We start from the raw sequence: 20,913 nt of genomic DNA, 5'->3' as shown, positions 1-20,913 counted from the left end.
CCCAGTTTGCAGTCGTCTGCAAACTTTGTCAGCCAAAGTCCTCCCATGTTGGCCTGTACTTGAGAAGTAGATGCCAAACAATAGGGGCCAAGGACCGAGCCCTGTGGGACACCACTTGTGACCGGCTTGGAGTCTGACACTGCGCCAGCAACTCTAACCCTGTGGGTTCTGTCCTTAAGCCAGTTTGCAACCCATCTTGTGAGATATGGGTTTACATTTAAGCTGGTAAGTTTTCTACAATACCGAGTGGGGTATTGTGTCGAAGCCTTTGCAAGGTCAAGGTAGGCTGTATGGACTGCCTTTCCCTCATCAATGGCCTTGGTGACTGTTTCAAAGAAGTCGACCAAGTTCAAAAGGCATGATCTTCCCTTGACAAAGCCAAACTGGGTCAGGTCCAATGTCTGCAAGTCCCCTATATCTTTGTTTATGAGCTCCATTATGATCCTCTCCATAGCTTTGCAGACTAGACTTGTTAAGCTTATGGGTAATTACCAGGGTTCAGAGGCGCCTTTGTGGAGTGGGACCACAGTTGCCGTACGCCACTCCTTGGGCACGTATCCTGTAGTAAGGCTGAGATTAAACAGCTGCCTTATGTGCGGGTTTAATTCCTCATTTAGCTCATGTAGCACACAGCCGGGGACACCATACGGTCCCATTGATGCTGTGTTTTTAGCTTTAGAGAGAGCAGCTTTCACCTGCACATTTGAGATGTCCGGGAGGCTACACTCGGCTGGGATAGTTATCTCTCCTTTAGGGGGGTAAAGTTTGCACTGAACCTGTCTGCCAGTATGTTGGCAATGTCTGTGGGTTCAGTGATTTTTGTATCATTTTGGACTAATTCTGAGCAGTTTCCACCCAGGTTCCTAACATAGCTGAAAAAGGCCTTATGATTGTCCTTTGAATCCATGGCAATTTTTCTCTCAAAATTGGCCTTAGTTGATTTTATGAGTGCTCGTATTTTTTTACTAATAATGATCAGGGGTGACTTCCCTTTTATGGATTTTGTTCTATCATGTAATAGCTTTCTCCTCTTATTGTAAAGTTTGTTAATGGCTGGGGTCCACCAGACTGGACGTTTGCCCTTTGTGGAAAGAGTCTTGGTTTTATTTGGGATTGCCTGATCCATGCAGTCCTGGAGGTGTTCATAGAAGGCATTTGTAAGGGCTTCCGCAGCTTGGGTTGTGGTTTCCTCTGGCTCAGGGGCCTTGAAGGATACCACACCAGTCTTGAGTAGTGTGAAGTTTGCTTTAGAGAAGTTCTTCATTATGGTCTTTTGTTTGGGGTGGGGCGGGATGTGGATTTCCAGTGAGATTAGTTTATGATCAGATCTCACCAATGAGGGATATACTTCGTGTGGAGCATTTTGTCCCCATGTTTGTGACAATGAGATCTAGTATATTTTCTCCTCTCGTGGGAACAGTGACTAGCTGTTCCATGGCATTTGAATTTATGAACTCCAGGAACCGTTGGGCTAGAAAGTTAGGGCTTGAGTAATGTTCCCAGTATATATTCGGGTAGTTGAAGTCACCCAATATGATGGTGTTTGGAGATACATTTATACCCTCCAGTGACTTCAGGAAGGCTGTGTGGGGTTCCTGAGTTTGAGAGGGTGGCCTGTAGCATGCTACAATTTGTAGAGCAGTTTTGCCTATGGTTAGTTGCACCTGGATGGTTTCCGAAGCTTCGTGCGTTGCCACCAACCTGGAGGTGTGAGTATCCTTTATGAATATGGATACACCCCCTCCTTTTGTGGTGTGGTCCGGGTTTTGGGGCCGGACTGCATGGTATGAGGTAAAACCTAATAGTGCTGGGGTGCTCTCAGGAGCCTTGAACCAGGTTTCAGTTACAGCACAGACATTGATGTTCTCCATACTGAGAAGGGCCTCGAGTGCGTGCATTTTGAGATTTAGACTTCTGGCATTGAGCAGCATTACCCTCAGTTTCTTCCCATTTTTGTTTTCTAGGGTGGTAGGTTTAGAATTTGAGCCTTGCCTAAAAAAGGCACTATGGGGGTGGCAAGAGCCTTAGCCAATATCCGGAATCCCAGGGGTGACAGGTGCAAGCCGCCCCTTTTGAAACAGCGTGGCTTGTCAAGCATGTCATCCCAGGCAGACAGACACTGGATCCTTTTTGAATGACACCAGACATTAAGCCAATTGTTAAAGCTGATCATCTTGTCTCTATATTGTGGCATCATTCTTGGTGAAGGAAGGATACTGCTCAGGGTTAGGGTCATACCTGCCTGGGCTACATAATCAGAGAGCTCCTCTATGTCTCTTTTCATGTAGTCCAGGGAGGTACGTCTCAGGTCGTTCACACCAGCATGGACAATGACTGTGTCATATTTGTACTTGCCGTGGAGTGACCCTCTGTTACCTCTGGGTGTGAGTTGAGGGCAGCCAAACTCAGTGAGTTCTTGTAGTATGGCCCTCTACACCCTGTAGCACTGTACAATCTTCAGCTCATGTAGCTCCTGGAAGGTTTCCCTAGGCCTGAACACTCTTCTCCTTCTCTGCCAAGGCCTATTGTCAGCGGTGGCAGCAGCATTGACTTCAGCATCTAGCACATACAGATGAAGCAGACCTGCAGCAGCTCCTAGCATTATTTCAATTAAAATTCCCAAGTCTGTACTCCAATGGTGCAGAGTATGGGGGTGGAATCAGATTGTAGTGTATATGCATACTTTATAGTGCTCTGCTGTAGTTGCTGACTGTGTGATTGGCTACCTATGATGCATTCCACTTGCCTAGTATATCAGTAACATCATTTAAGTTAAGCAGGAGTCAAGCCTAATTAATATGTCACTGCCTTTTATATACACTCAGCACTGAGGCGGACCACGCAAATGCATGCTCTGTGGGTAGACAGAGCTTAGCACTTAGTGCACCCCCCCCCCCATACTTCCAGGCTCTGCACAGCTGCATGCTGCACAAACACATGGAAATACATGCCCTGCAGGTAAACAAAGCTTAGCTCTTAGTGTGCATACCCTCCCAGACTTCCATGCTCAGCATGGCGGTGCACCATGCAAACAGGCCCAGATAAGCTCAGATCAACTTAGGAGTTATTGGATGCACTCTCCCTTGATGTCAGCTAACTCTTGATTAGACACCAACATGGTTCTGTGCCTACATGGAGGGGATATGCTGACATGGATACCCATTTGTGCTATTCAGTAACTCCACCTCATTTGCAAAAGGATCCATGTTCAGACCTTGGAAATAACATGGCTCAAAGCCCTACCACATTAGTAAAAGCACCAATACACCATTGCAGATACTCCATGCAGGGTTCTGTAATACATTTCTGTCACATAATATTACTTTTGTTTTTCCAATTTTTTTTTTAATTTAATGAGGCATGTTTGTGCACTGTGGCGGGCCATACAAGCATGCACAGATCATGAAAAAAAATTGTTTTAACTTATTTCTCTTATTTTTCTCATACACACAGTGGATAGTTTCACTAATATCTGTACGTGCTATGCTATTTTTGCCTGGCTCCCTACATTTGTACAGCCCCTTTTGTCTGTTTACATTCCCGTACATGGTATTCTGCTTGATGGATCACTCTACCTGACTCATTTGCATGGAATTCACCTCCGGGTGCCCCGGTTTCCTCCCACATCCCAAAGTACCAAATTGGCCTTCTGTGGAAGGTGGGGTGCCAGGCTGGCAACTCAACACTGTAAAACTCCACTGCCAATCATGAGCGGACAGGTGATCTGCTGTGGTGATCCCTAACTGGGAAAAGCTGAAGGAAGAAGAAGAAGATGAGGTGATTTGCATTTACATGTTGGCATATGCATGCATGCCGCCCAACTGTGTTTTCCTGAATCTACAACCTGCTTACTTTTGTAAGAGCCCCTAACCCATTTTTTCACCACCAAAGGAGGAGAGGACCACTTGTGACAAGAATCAGATAAAGGAAAGAGGCCGTTAACTGGGACTTGTCAGATTTTTAATCTCAGCAGTTTTCTTCTACTGAGATCAAGGTACTGTCTAAGAGCTTTACATATATCCATACAAATAGGCTTCACTGACTAATGTTATTCTTGATTTTAAACAGTTTATTAGGAAATTAAATCCTAAGTTTATATTTAATGATTTTAAATCAGATAGCAACAGATCAGCATGTAAAACACCTAGTGTCATCAATCCTCCACTTATTGCTACTTTGAATATGTTTGGTCAACTATGTGAGGATGAGCTATATATACCTATTTAGAGGTTTTAACAACAATAAAGTGAAAAATCAAGTGGTTTATAATCTTAAACCTAACAAGTTTGCAGCTTTGAAAAGTTTATGACAGTATTCTGATCTTAGGTATATGAAAGCCAGCAAGGTTAATGGTTTGGTGGCGATGAGTAAACAGGCTTATAATACAGCAGTGGTTGAATTATTATTAGCTGTTTGATGTTATAGAAAAGTTCCTAAAGATTTTTTTTAAAGTTACATTCTCATTGATATGACTTTATTACATTTATTTCATCAAGGATATCTTTCCTTAGAAATTTTGGATTTTTATTCTATGGATCAATCAGAACTGGGTATTAATTTTGGGATACCCAAAATTCATAAGGTCAGGTAAAACCTCCCTTTAGGCCTATTCTTGCTTCCCCTAGAAATAAGACTTTTAATATACCTACGTTTTAGATAGTATTCTTAACCCAGTAGTACAAGAAAGTAACTACTTCTTAAACAATTCCTGTTTTTTTTTAATCAAATCAAAGGTTATTCATTTTGGGCAAAGAAAACTTTCTTTGCACTGTAGATGTGAATTCCCTACATGCATCAATAGATCAGGATTAAGGATTGAATTTCTGGAATTGTATCTCAATAAATAAGGACATAATATTAGTGTTGATTCTAAGACTATTTGTGTTTTATTAGACCTGATGCTTAGTAAGAACCTTTTTCAGTTTGATTCTACAATTTGCCAACAACTGTCTGGGTGAGCCCATGGGGGCAAAGGTAGCCCCTGCTTTTGCAAACTTAGTTATATGTTGGTGGGAAACTCCATTTTTGTTTTCCCTTCCTTCTTTCAAGTTTGTCAGTTACTGTTGGAGATATATAGATGATTTATTTTTATCTGGATGGAAAGTAATGATAAGTTTGAGCTTTTTGTTACTGAAATGAACAGTGTAAGCTGGTTAAATTTAGAGATGGCGTTTATAGGTACCTCGGTTAATTTTTTGGATATACAGCTTTCGGTGGATTTTGTTTCCAAAAAGTTTATTAGTAATATTTTTAGAAGGGAGACATTCAGTAACAATTATTTACATTATAGTAGCTTTCATTCCCCCTTTATGAAGTTCAACATATTTAGATGTCAAGTTATTTGATTAAGTTGTATTATTCTTGAAAAAAGTGAAGTTACTTATTGACATGTCTTGTGAGAGAGGTTACCCCAAGGGTAGATTGTTGGAAATCTCTGAAGAAGTGATTATTTCTAAAGATGCCCCCGTTCTCTGGGCAGGGTTTTCTCCCTAAATTAGAAATATAAGTGTAGGTAGTGATAAAAAAGCTTGCTTTCCCAGTTCGCGGGAGTATTGAAGGAGACGGTCAAAAATATTATTGAGGGGAACTGGAAAGTAATTTCAGGTAATCAAGATCTTACCAAGGTTATTGGATCTGAACCCATATATATTTTTAAGAAGACTTGGAATTTAAAGTTGTTATTTTTCTTAAAGATAATAGTGATGGGATTAGTAAGAGGCCTGTTGGTACTTTTCCATGTAACAGTTATAAATATTGTAGAGCTATTTATCCCAATAGTCAGTATTTTTTGAACATATTAAGTTTACTGTAGAAGCTAAGGAAGGTTTAATTGTGAGAGTGAGGGACTGGTTGATTTGGCCAGTTGTTGTGGCTGCCAAGGTTTTTATATTGGTAAGACCACTAGAAAGTTGAGCTGTACAATGAAAATAGGGACACCAATAATGCCCTTGTTAGACATAGTATGGCATGCCCTCAGTTTTGTAAATTTTACTTTTTTTTGTGGTTCAGGGAGTTTATCCAAAGTTATTTATTAGCCAGTACAATACTTATCTTGAATTTTTGGAATTAAAGTGGCAAGTGTCCCTGTGTGTTGATACAGCACCGGGTAGAAATGAAACTATTTCAGATAAAAGTTTATTAAAATATCAATGCATTTAACTAGTTTTTAGCACAATGTGTGTTTTGAGCCACTGGTGTGTCATTTTAAACAATTTTATTTATGTTTTTATCATTATGTAATTGATATTCATTGCTTTAAGAAATTCATTGGTTGGTCTATTTATGATGTCATTTTTTTGTGAAGACTTAAATTAACTTCTTGATTTTGTGATTTTATTTTCTAATAAAGTTCTTGAATTAAAAGAACAAAAGTGCTTAATTAAATTTGTTGTATTCTATTTTTTTCTCTGGCTCTAGCATTTTGACACCTGTATCTATTGGTTTAAGGGCTATTTTACATTTCTGAAATTAAATTACCTGGTTTAGGCCATAAGGATTGTATCTCACAGTTCTGATTGCAGCCAGAGATAAAATGTGTGTGAAAACCAGGACTAGGAATCCTATTGTATTGTCCTTAGGGGTGAACTAATTGCTAGCCTGGAAGGGTGGATGTTTTTGAAATGGTTTTATAGCTTCCAGATGCCATAACACATCCTAGAAAAGCTCTAATGTGTGTGTATGGTAACATATATCTGCTAGATTCTGGTTCAGTTTCTAGTAAAGGGGGTAGTGTGGGAACCCGAAGTCAGATGACCAGATGTGTGTGATGTCACTCTGTAAGCCAGCATGAAAATGATGCTTTAATACTAGATGAGACAGAAGTCTCAGGGCAATCTGTTTGTGAAACCTGACAAAGAATGGCCCCTCAACCTCATCTCCTTGCCTTGCTTGAATAAGTGAACTAGGGGACAATAAATCTTTAGATCAGTCAGGAAAATATAGTGAGATTAGTTAAGTATTGCTCTTCTGTATCTGTGTGAACCTTTCCATCTGTATTATTTTTAATATTCCTGTCATTGAAACTCTGGTGTTTTTTGTAGATATTCAGTATGTTCATGTTCTTTTATTATTTATTGTTAAATATATTTAAACTTTTCATTGTGTCTGGTCTTTTAGGGAATATTTAAACCTTTGAGAGTACTTATATTTACTTGGTGACACTGTGGCTGCTCCTGAAAGCCTTACATTTGGTCAAAATACTACCATTTGTATAAGTGTTAATTTTACCAAGTTTAATTGAACACCCTGGCAAGGGCCTTAGAGTAGCTGGCTTTGGAGTCTTCAGGTGGCAGTCTCTACCTTATAGTCTGGGCAGAGGGGGCATAACTGGTAAATCTGTAAATGTGTGCCAGCCTTACAAAGTGTGTGTGTGTGTGTGTGTGTGTGTGTGTGTGTGTGTGTGTGTGTGTGTGTGTGTGTGTGTGAAAATCAAATTTCAAAAAGTGTTTGTGTCAGATACTTGGAGCAGAGACACAGAGCACTGGTTTCACAGAGATTGTGGTGGAGGAATTGGCTTGGAACACTTAGCTGAAGACTCAACTCTACAGATGTGGTCAGTGTGTAGTCTTTTGGGGCCTGCAGAAAAAGATGTAATCCAGCCCCAGGACTGGAGTGTGCATTCTCTGTGTGGTCTTAAGGTAAATTGTTCTTGGTGCAGAAAGCTGCATCTGGAAATACTGTGTGTATCTATTTTTGTTCCAGGTGAATGTCCCTCACTAGTGTCAGTGGTGAGGATTGAGGCTCCGTCATTATTGGCATGAAGAAGGGATGCCTTATCAAGCCTTGATTTTTTTTCTAATCATATCAACCAATTGGTTAATGACAGTTATAGAACTATAGGTTGTATAAAAAGATTTATATAGTCTAAGAAATACGAAATTATGAAATCATTCTTTTAAGTTACATTATACCCAAATAAAAACATGGAATAACAATAGGAAACCTTATCAGAAAAAAAAATCAGTAAATTCAGAAGACTATAGCAGGAACATACTAATGGCATCCATGGATGTGAAAATTTAAGTTAAAATAACATCTAAAATATCTGAACTTATATAGAGTCTCATACAGATTTTTAAGAAAATATCTTATTCAGGTATATAGAACATTTAGAGACAACAACTACTAGGAATGTTTGGGGTTATCTCACAGTAATACAGAATCATTGCACAACCTATGTTGAAGATTATACAGAAATGAGAGATGTAGTAGTTGTTTTTCTTATGCATGGAATTTGCCTATAAAATTATAATAAAGCAGGTATAATTTAGATATTTGCAAGAACAACATGGGCACTTTTTTATGGGAATGAATCTTTTGGTATATTGGCAGGCTAGAATGGCATTATTGCCTGTGCCTGAAATTATTATTTATTTATTTATTTATTTGCATTTCTTTACCAGGATGGTCCAGCTGGGCCAGAAGTGCCCATTTTCAGTTGTGTCACAGGAAGAAAATCTCCACATATAAAGACATTTCACATACAATAGAGAATTTACATTGATAAAGACATTTAGTACTTATTATTGGCAGCTTATACAATTGGTGAAAAAAATAGTACATAAATAATCATTCTCAAATCAAAGATATTATATAAGCAATACAGAGTACATACATAAGAACATTTCATATGAGTAGTTTTCAGCTAGCAAAATGTATATATAGGACACTTCATGCAGTGGGTGCAAAGCAGACATAGGAATTAGTTAGAGACTAGGTACTTAAACTTTCCACATGTGTAGGAGGTGTAATACCTGAGTGATAGACTATATGATTCCTGTTGCAGGAATCAGCAAAGTCGATGGATATTGTTGCAGATATAAGTATTCGTATGATATTAAGGTAGGCTGCGAGAGTACCTGAATGTCTTGCCTGGTTCAATGGTAGGTCTATAAGTGTTAGGAAGAGAAGGAAGTAGACAAGAGGGATCAATGGTAGGGCAATGAGGGTTAGTAGAAGAGGGAAGTGGACAAGATGGAGAGGCGGAGTAAGTAAAAAGACAGGTCGATGTGAAAGGAGGATGCCAGAGTAGTAGAGTGGGGGTTAGAGTAGTTGTGATGGTTGAAGTTAGGTTATATGAAATGTGGTGTTAGCACATGTGCACAGCCAAGATGAGGAGAGGTGTTGTTTCAGAGATGTCTTGAAGAGGGTTACTGAGCGGGTGGATCTAAGTGTTGGGGGGAGGGAGTTCCCTGAGTGGGTGGCTGTAAGTGTTGGGGGGAGGGAGTTCCAAAGTTTTGTGATGGTAAAGGAGTAAAGCATCTGGCCAGACAAAAGTTTGGGTTTTTTCTACATTTATGAGCAGTTGGTTGTTGGATCGAAGTGGTCTGTTAGGATGGTATATAGTAAGTATAGAAGACAGAGCAGGGCACATGGATGGATTATGAATGGGTTTGTGAGCTGTAGTTAGTTGGATAAAGGTGAGATAGTTGGGGAGTTCAAGCCATTTTAGGTTGTGTAATGATAAGCAGTTGTGGGATGAGTAGGAGGCCTTAGTTACAAACTTAGCAATTATGTTGTAGCATGAGTCTAGTTTGGACTTTAGAGTGGACTGAATGTTGGTGAGGAGGGGGGCACCACATAAAAGAGAGGGTAACAGAAAAGAAGAGGCAAGAGAAAGTCGGGCTGATGCACTGAATATATATTTGTGTCAGTAGAGAGTGGCAAGCTTTTGATGTGTCTTTTTCACATTGGACTGGATTTAGGTTCATAAGTTCATAGATTATTACTAGGCTAACCGCCCTTGCGAGCCATTGTAAGCCTAGCCAATTATCCCTTGTGAGACTCAAACCCTGCACCTTGTGTTTGTAAGGCAAACATCTTAACCATTAGACCACCCTCCCACCCTATAGATTATTACTAGGCTAACTGCCCTTTTGAGCCATTTTAAGCCTAGCTAAATATCCCATTTGAGAATCAAACCCTGCACCTTGAATTTGTAATGCAAACACCTTAACCATTATGCCAAACCTAAACCCTTTATGCAGGTGGAGGTGAAATGTGAGGTTTTCGTCTTTGATGACATCTAGAAGTTTTGTGCTAGGTACAATGTTGATGGTGGTACCATTTAGAGTTTGAATGGTGAAATTCTCTATTTGTAGGGGTGTAGATGTTTTGGGGGCAAAAATTATTAGTTTGGTTTTGTTGCAGTTCAGGGCAAGATGATTATTAGACATTCAAATTTTGGTAGAGGTGAGGGCATTTGGGTGGGTTGGTGTAGTTCTGAAATAGTTGTATGGTCATGTGTATGCAATTATCTTCTTTTGGGGGAAGTTTCCTTTGTAATACTTCATGGAGCTCATCAGGTCCTGGAGCTTTTACCTGTTTTAACTTACCTAACACTATAACTATATGTACCTTAGTTAGGGGTTGGGAGTTTTTTTTTTTTCTTTAGCCATGGGGATATCATAGGATGCTTGGTGGCAAATCAGCTGATTGTTTTTCTTAGCCACTGGGGATATAGTTTGACTATAAATAGTCATAGTACCTCCTGGGAATCAGTAGGTTTTCCTAAGCACTCTGGAGTTCCTTTATGCAGATATTATGAGTCAGTCAAACGATGATTGTCTATACCCTGCACTCTAAACTGACTACAGATGGCAAACTGGTTTGTGGCAAGATGTCAAATGAAAGTTTAAACCCTACCAGGTGATTTAATTCATTGATATTTAAAGAACAGATCACTATGACTGATATGTTAGGTATTTCATACAGGATAATATTGCAGGCAGCCCTATATAGTTATGAGCTACTTAGCCTGCCTAGATAGAAGGATATGTTCCCTGAACACACATCACTGACATGACTCATATACCTAGGTTCATAACTGTACTCATAGGACCACTGACATGAAGACAATACAGCCTAATAATGATAACACTGCATCAGCTACTATCAGCATTACTGTAATTTAAATACAATGTTTAAAAAAATCAATCGATAAACAGCATGGAAGCCATTTTAATATAAAAATAAATATCTAAAACTACACAGCACTTTTATCATAACAACTGAAGACTTCTTCATACTGTGCCAATTTACAAACACTTCTATAACATGAGGTATTCATTTTTTTGACAAAAAAAGTTTATTTATAATTAAACGTGTTATATGGACAGAAACATGTAACAAAGTGCTTCACCTGCACAGAAGGCTTGTTATTTTCTTTGCTGGTACTAAATAACGCTAGGAACAGGCTACAATATTAGGTAGAGTATTGTCTTTGACAGTTTGCCAAAAAAATTAAGCAGATGCCAAAGCAGAAGCACGACCTAAGGCTTTGATTAATATGGTTTGTTTGCATCACATACCATAACAGACTACAAAATCTCTGCATTCACAACAGCCATAACTACTTCATGCGCCTCTCCAAAGTGTCCAGTGTGTTCATGTTAAGGGGAATGGGAACCTTAATATTCACACACTCATGAAAGGTGTGGTCATAGACCTGCATTTCCTGTGACTGTCTTTACACTTGACTCTGCAGATGAGATGGGCAATCACCAACTGATGCACCTTAATCACAAAAAGGGGAGGAATGGGAAGCTTTAATTAAAGACAATCCAGAGTTTCAGCTAGGATGTCATGCAGGCAAAAGTACAGAAGCTGATGAGTAATTTCTTGTCATACATTTCAAATGGTTACAGGAGCAAATCTCTTGGATAATTAATCTCATATCACTGTCATATAGTACTAAGATAGCTACACCACTATACATTCACAAGGAAGATCTATGAAAACTTACCATGATCCTTCAGCAACTCTGTATCTTCGTATATATATATATATATATATATATATATATATATATACATATATATTTTACAACAGCAAGTAAATATGACATAAAACTTCACTGCACATACTGGAAATGTTGGCCACTAACCATAAGAATACGGCTACAAAATGCCAAGTTCAGAACTGCAAACATTTAAATAATTAAGCAAAGGCTGACCACCACAAAGCTGAATATTTTGTACTAGAGCCATCACTTCACCTCAAGATGCTTACATTGTTTATATCTATAGAAGTAACAACATCATAAGCCAGGTATACATTGCCTGAGACCAATCCCAGTCGAAGGCTGTCTTTCAATGAATCCCTTTTCAGAAACACAGCTAAACAAGCAGAATCAGTAATATTTAATAACCAGTTACTAGCTGTGAAAAAAGTTAATATGTCCCATTTGACATGATGCTAGGGGTCCATTAGTACATATTATACAAATATCCAAACTAAAACAAAAAAACAGGTCCAGAATCACCACAGCTATAAAACAAAAGTTTATTCAACTAAGTGTTTTCATGACCTGACAGTCAGCTTCATCAAACTATCGCAATGAAACACATGTAACCCATTTAAATAAGGAACAACCAATCAACCTAAACATGTGTCTGATTAGTTATGCAAATAATTTTAAAAACCAAACTACACATATGAATAACCTATACTAAAACATATAAAACCTATAGTCCTTCACAAACATAAATAACACCATGGTTATATCCTTAAACAAAACTTCTCACATCATTCAGTCAATGGGGGAGTGTGCGTGCACATAAAACAGGCTTCAGGGACACAACATCATTAATCCCTGGTGGCTTTCCTGCATTAAAAAATAGTATCCATCTCTGCTTGGCCAACTTAGTTTTATTTCGTCGATATAAGTTAAGTGACCACTCCCTTACCTACATAATCAGACATAAAACTAACTGTCCCTCTCCCACATCCACAATAAGCATCAGATCCAAAAAGAACTTTAACTCTGAACTATTCCAGATGGAACTAAAAGCATGTAACTGGTCACCACTACAAAATTTATCCTTAGATGAAGCCGTTACTTACTTTAACACCAACTTCCTTACCATCCTGAACCACCATGCCCCAACCAGACAAATTAGAACAAAAAACAAACATGCTCCATGGCTCTCTAAAGAAACCAAACAAAAAATCAAAGATAGAAACAAACATTGGGTAATATGGAAAAAGACTCAAAGTCCCATCCACCAACAAACCTTCAGACAACTAAGAAATCAAACTAAAAAAGCTGCAATATCAGATAAAAAGAATTACTACTTACTTTCCCAACAAGCAAATCAAACCAAACCACAGAAGTTTTGGTCCAGCATCAACCAACTACTCCACCCAGGGCAATCGACCACTCCTAGCCCTCAGAATACTGAACACAAAACTCCAATAAATATAGCTAATGATTTTAACACATTCTTCACTAACACTATGCAAACACTAGCTAGCCAGCTCTCACCTGATAACTTCACTTTACCTACTAATAAAACAAACTCTTCTCCTTCCTTCCAACTTCACCCCGTCCCTACATCATATGTACTTACCCTCCTTCAGAAATTGAAACCATGCTCCCCCTCAGCAGACCAACTACCTGCAGAATTTCTGCAACTAGCCGCTAAAGCCATTGCCTACCCTATATCAATCCTAATCAACAGAACCATTACTGAAAGTTATATCCCTTCTATATGGAAAATTTCCCATATTATCCCCCTCCACAAAGGTGGCCAATCTACCGAGCTTTCCAATTATCAACCCATTGCCCTCCTCTCACCTCTAGCTAAGATTATGGAAAAATGCATCCACAAACAACTGCTTCAACATTTAACACAAAATAACCTTCTAGCTAACTGCCAGCATGGTTTTAGACCTTCACATAGCACCTCCACTGCCCTTCTCTCCTTTACAGATATTATCAACAAACACCGTAGTCTAAACAAACTCTCTTCTGCTCTATTCATTGACTAATCTAAAGCTTTTGACATGGTGAATCACCAAATTCTCATCACCATAATAAAATCCCATTCACTTGATACATCCTCCATAAAGTGGTTCCAGTCCTACCTTGACAAAAGACAGCAGGCCGTACTATGGCACAAGTCTCTCTCTACCCACTTACCAGTCAACCTCGGTGTCCCCCAAGGATCCATCCTTGGACCTCTACTTTTTTCCATTTTCATCAATGACCTCCACCTGGCCATCCCTCAAGCCTCATGTATACAATATGCAGATGATTCCACACTTATATGCTCAGCCTCATCCTCTTCAGACCTCCTATACCTTACCCAACAAGTCTTCAACACAGTAGAGAAATGGTTCACTCATAGATGCCTTCTCTTAAACCCCAAAAAGACTAAACTCCTTCTTTTCTCTCCCACTAGTAAATTCCCCCCATTGGATTTCTCAGTCACTTCCATCAACAAAACTATTATATCCCCTGAAGCTACCAGTAAACTATTAGGAGTCACCATCGACAATAAACTAAACTTTGATATACATATAAACAATACTATAAAATCTGTTAATAAAACATTAGGCTCCCTGTATCAGATTAAATCTTTTCTCCTACCCTCTGCTCGTACAACAATAGCACACACACATCTAATATCTCCTCTTCTATATGCCTCACCTATCTTTACTAAACTATCTAACAATAACCTCAGCAAACTGGAAAGGTCCTATAATAACATCGCCAGATTTGCCACAGGAAACCCATTTCGAACCCATCATTGCCTCAATTTAAAACAGCTAGGCTGGCTTGAACTACAGAACCTAATTAAATTCCATCAACTAACTATAGCTCACAAAACCCTTTATACACCATCCAAAACACCTGCTCTATCCACACTAATCACTCCCTACAAGAACCTAGATTCCCTAAGGTCTTCACATAAACTCATAGCTAATTCTACCAAAACAAACAACAAGGCCGGTGACTCTCTTTTTTCTAATACAGTAGGGAAAGCCTGGAATCTTCTACCAAATGATATTTCTACACTTCCCTCACTGTCCAGTTTCAAAAACAATCTGAAAGTATATCTCAAATCTCACTGGCTATGTCATTGCTCCAAACCTGACTAGCTCTATAGTCACCCTATACTCTGACCTTCCCCTTCTTTCCCTTCAGGGAAAAAAAAAAAATTGTTTTTGTTTTTTGGAATATTAACGGCATCTACTGTTAAGATTGGATTCTATACTGACAATTTACTTAGAAGTGTTATAATTATCCTGCAATTCAGTCTGTTTTATGCTTTTTTTTTGTATTGTTTTGTTTATATGCTTGATTCATAGAAATTTGTTAATTTAGCTGTATTTACCTAGGAGCTTTTCTCCCCAGGCCTCTACTGAAAATGGACATGTATCCAGTTAGACTAGCCCGGTAAACAAATGTAAAATAAAATAAATAATAATAAAATAATTTTTAATACCCCCCTCTAATATTCTCCTTAATGATTTCCAATACAAAAAATCTAAACTATCCTCTCTTGTACCATTTAGAATTCTATGTAGAAAAAAATCTTTTTTATTATTGTTATACATTTTTTATTGTTACAAATCACTGTAATTTTATCTGTACTGGAGCTTTTCTCCCCGGGCCTCTACTGTAAACGGATATATGTCCAGCTAGACTAGCCCGGTCAACAAATGTAAAATAAAAATAAAATAAAATAAATAAATAAAATAAACTTATTCTAACACATTACTTTCTGTGCCATTCCTAATATCCCTCATGTGCTCTAGAATGTATTACCTGAGGGAGCAATTAGTTTTACATGTATAAAATACACTGCATACAACACAAAAACTGTAATACACCACATTCCTAGACCTAAAATCGGCATAAAACTTACAGTCTACAGTCAATCCTAATTGTAGATGGGTAAAACTCAACCCTGCATGATGAATATAGCTACAGGCATTACAGTTCCTACAAGGAAATATCTAACCCCATATCCCAGGCAAAATAAACACACACATATATATATATATATATATATATATATATATATGTGTGTGTGTGTGTGTGTGTGTGTGTGTGTGTGTGTGTGTGTGTGTGTGTGTGCATGTGTATGGATTGCCTTCACTTCTCCTAAAGCTCATTTGACTTTCATTTGACTGAGACCAAATGACTGACACTTCACTTTCCCTAACGTTCATTTCCCCTAAAACTCATTTCACCGACAATTAGTACTGGCAGTGTATAAAGCACTGTAAGGCAAGTAAAAGGAATATGTCTTTTTCCATACTGTAGTGCAACCCTGGAATTAGTATATATATATATATATATATATATATATATATATATATATATATATATATATATATATATATATAAGTATATGTGTATATATATATATATATATATATATATATATATATATATAGTTAGGAGGGGTGGGGGCCACAGCCCCCCACACTGAGGGGGTGGAGGGCATATCCCCCCACCTAGTTTGATTTCATATTCTCTGCTTGTGGTTTTATATTGTAAAGTAAAACCAAACTAGGTGGGGGGCCTATGCCCCCCCACACCCCCTATCTATATATACTAACTCCAGGGTCACACTTCAGTGGAGAAAAGGACATATTCCTTTTACTTGCTTTACAGTGCTCTATACACTTTGACTAAGGTTATGATTAGTGTAGCCATGTGAAGGAAGCATTGGTGTAAACATGTGGATGTTCATAAAGGTGACTGCAGTAGTGTTATTGTGTACCGATTATTAAAGGCTGTAGTCACAGTTTTCTATGTTATACATGCTGCTGCTTCTTCTTCCACATTGAAGCTGCTGATATATTAGGGAGATGTGTGCTGGGGTGCAGATTATTTGGTGCATTTGCTCCCTAGGTATCACATTGTATTTGTCTTTTCTATATATTCCTTTGGCATGTACATGATGAAAACATTTTAACTCCACCCAGAAGCTTTATTTATACCCACGTAGGATATACTATAGTGTTTTTTCTCTTCCATGTTTAAGGTAATAGTTTTCATAGTTAATAGGAATGCAGTCCAGAAGACCATTAAGGATCCTAACCTAAATTCCTAATTGCCCCAAAGCTCTGCCTTGTTAAGTGACTTAAGGTCATAGCAAGCAAATGAAGACTAAGGGAAACAAATTACAGCCTTAATCCTCTATGCCAGCTGTCAGACTTTCCATGGGAATGATGGTCTGCCAAATCATTCTTCTTTTATGGACCTTCACAAAGAAGTTGCCTCATCAGAATGAGAATGCCATGTTCTTTAGTACAAGTTCCTATTTGCCGTAAAAAAGAAAATGAACTATCCCTATCTGAGGCTTCATCCCAGGATAGGACTCTAGAGCTAATGGTTCATTCTCGTCAAGGTTTGGGAAAGTGACAGCAATATTCTGTCCATTGAGTACCTCCTGAATGCAAAATATGCAGAGATTATTTATTTAACCTCTTTTTCTTGTTACCTATCTGCATTTGTAGATTCTGAGTATAGTCTTCTAGCAAACATATAATTTGCAGTTCAGGTTCTTGGAGTTATGAGTCCAGATCTGGGAATGACATGCCCAGAGCTGAGACTGATGTGTCCTGCTGAATTAGATGCTTTTCAATTTCAGTTTCAGTGAGCCCTGTTTGGATGTCTGTAAGCTGGGCTTGTGCAGATTTCCATAAGTTCAATTATCGTTAAGGTAAGCATATGTGTGCTATTCATAAATTCAGCTTCATCTCCCATTCTTTAGTTGTTTCCCTGTGCTGCTGAAAAATGTGGACAGTCTTTAGCTGCTTCACTCAGTCGTACAAGTTGTTGGGGCTATGTGCTTAATACTTAGCAAGATCTATGACTGACTTTGTTCCAAACCTCTTTGCAGATATTGGGGAGCATAGAGGAGTACCTATTTCAATGTTTTATTACTATTGTTGGAATATTAGGTGAATTTCTTTATATGTGAGAAGACCTGGAGTTCGACTTTTTCTCAGAGATTAACCCTGCCCTGGAACAGACGTGAAACAGAGCTCTTCCCTTCACCCTATTCAAATGGAATTAGGACCAGTGGATGGAAATCACAGATTTATCCCTGGCTTGTCACCTATTGCCCTTACGGACAAAACTTTTCTAGCCTGTGGGCATTGATAATTGAGAAAATCGGGGCATGAATAGCTAAGCTAAAAATGTTTCTATGGCTTCTAGCCTAGTAAACTCCTATGATCCTATGATGCATGATGTATCTTAATCTATTACAGATTAGAAATGAAAGTATCTGTGATATTTTAGTATTTATACATCACAAACGGTTACTGATATTGATAATTGAAAATAAATATTTTCTAGAAATGGGTTTACCATTGTGACACTCTCATGGTTATGCTGATTCACTAAAGCAGGTTACTTGTTTCAAAAAAAAAATAAAGGCAAAGATAGATGCACATACCCAAATACTGATGTTAGTTCTTTTGGACAGCACACCTGTTTATATGCACTGGAAAGTTAGTGATACAATTTTGTCACAAGCCCATGAATATGTCTGAAATGGATGGCCAAAAATAACAGAACCAAATTTTATACCATATTGTTCAGTGATTCTTTTGGTCTGTTTATTCTGGAGTTGTAATTTCTCCACAGTGAGTTTCTATAAATCTGAAATCACTGCATCAAGCTTGCCAAGGAAAATTCAAAGTAAAAGGCTTAGCTAAAGCATATGTGTAATGCGCTAGCATGAGCTCGGAAAAAGGAAGAGAGGTAATGTTATGTAGGGAATGTCAAGCCAAGACTAAATTATCATAGTGAGCTAATTTTTGAACAAGATGAGGTATGGGCCTCCTTGAAATGGATTACTTTCTATAAATCTGCAGTTGTAGGACTGCATACATAGCTGATGACCTCACAAGGCCCAAATGTAGTGAAAGTTTTAAAACATGAGGAGAATACGTTTAAGATGACTTCCCTGCTTATTTTAGCTGAAACATATTGGTGTCAAGCAGGAATAGAAATCAAACTAGTAGGAGATAAAAATCAGGCAGCAACTAAATGTGCCAAAAAACAAACAAACAAAAAAACAAAAGAAAGAATATAAGGTGAAGGATCAAATGAAAAGGCAAGACACGTGGAAAATGCATAAATATAGTTGCAAGTATAGAAAACTCTTGGGACAACCTCATGGTGATCAAGATTCAATGCAGAAATGATAAAGGAGAGGTGAATTTAAAGCGAAAGATGAAAGGTTAGAATTGGCAGCCCAGATAGTGGACTATGTACATTTTGGTTTACAAGTCCATTGAACATGAGGGAGAAACAGACAAATGTAGTTTTTGTAAAACAGACTTGGAAAAAATCGCACAACTTGTTGTTGGTTGTGATATACTAATGGCCGAAGGACTGTATACTGAAAGGCATAATAATTTGTCAAGACTGTTGCACTGGGGATTGTACAAACATTATAATATTGAAGTAGCTGAAAAACATTGGAAACATGAGCCACAAAGCATTATAGAAAATAATGTTCATATCACATGGGATCGCTCGTTACCAACAGTTCAAAAATAGATGTAAGAAAACCAGACATAGAAGTCCATGAAAAGAAGACACAAGTAGCACTGATCAAGGATATTGCTACACCCAGTGACTACAGTGTCTTATATACATTGAGACACAAAGTCATAAAATACCAGGATTTGCAGGCAGAAACAAGGACAAGGTGAAAGAAGGGTCTAATAAAAAAGAATTTATAAAAGTACTGAGATATGTTACTGATACATATAACTCCATATAAATTGCAAAATAATTCAATACTGGGCACAGTGCTAGTGTTGTGAAGAGTACTTCTGGCTAACATCAAAGACTGAAACAATACTAATTTCATGACCTTTAATCAAACTTTAACTTGGGAATAGGGTCCATTCTCGTCATGGTATTAGAAGCCCGAAAGACTTGGAGAAATTAAAAAGCGAGTCTTATGTTGTACTCATATGTATCTTACAAACTTTATGTAGACAAATGTCACTACTGAATAATTTCATGCTTCATCTAAAGACCCGGCTGTACAAACATGGGAGAAACAGATGAAAACAGTATAAGGTGAGACTCTGGAAACCATAATGTCATGGTTCTCTTTAAGTTAAATAATTACTACTTAGATGATGTCAGGTTTATCTCCAGCAGGAATTCTCTTTTCAAAAAAGTAACATGCTGATTCAATTTGTTTTTGAAAGATTTCAAGAGGTTTTGTGTAATGCATATGCCAGATGCTACCGTGGTGCTCCTAAAATGGATCCTTGGAATAAATTAGGGTTTTCAAGGATCTCTGTTCCATACTGTAGTCTCTATCTATAATTTTGCTGAGCATTTGCACAGCAAGATGCACAGTGACTGAAGCAGTTCATGAACATGAAGCTTTATTAAGGAGTACAAGGCAGCCATGTTTTTGCCATTACAGACATCTGGTTCTCCTAGGAAAGCTGGGTTCAGAAACCTGTACCATCTCTTATTGTGAAAAATGATTGTGAAGAATCTTACTTTTTTATCTCTTCCAAAAACGAAGACAATCTTCATGTATGTCTTCTGTCACCCTCTTTGATGTTCGGCATGTGAAAGGTGTCAACTTATCAGAAAGAATGTGCTTCTTTAGTTTCATTAGACATTTGAAAAGGACACAAGCCTCAAAGTTCTGAACTAATGTCTGATTGCTGTTAAATACTGTCTTGTAAAAATGTATAAAGTTTAAAATTTACAGTATTTGCCTGTACTAAACTTAGAGGATTATGACTGGGTCTCCAATCATAACTGACTAATTATGTGTGTGCGAAATTTGCCTCAAGAGAGAAGCATGAAAAATTAATCTTAGCATACATGTCAAGAACACATAATAAAGGGTTATGACTGGTGAGACCTAATCATAATTCTTTGTCATGCATGGAGCTTTATCTGCTCCATGTACTTCCAGTTACACACAAAAAAAAGAAAAAAAAGTATAGTAGTCCTAAGTTTTTTTTCTACTAACTTTCATGCCTTTCAAAGCTGGTAAAACACTTTAGTGTTGTCAGACAGCAGGCAGAAACAAGTGTCCCTCTGAATAATGAACTGCTTGAAAAGCTGTTAATCAATTAATTTGTCCATACTTTTTGTTTAGAAATGTAGCAACTTAA

This window comes from Protopterus annectens, chromosome 12.part0, assembly GCF_019279795.1.
Source record: "Protopterus annectens isolate FY-2018-M chromosome 12.part0, PAN1.0, whole genome shotgun sequence".
Classification (NCBI taxonomy): domain Eukaryota; kingdom Metazoa; phylum Chordata; order Ceratodontiformes; family Protopteridae; genus Protopterus; species Protopterus annectens.
Note: the sequence above shows the minus strand (reverse complement) of the source record.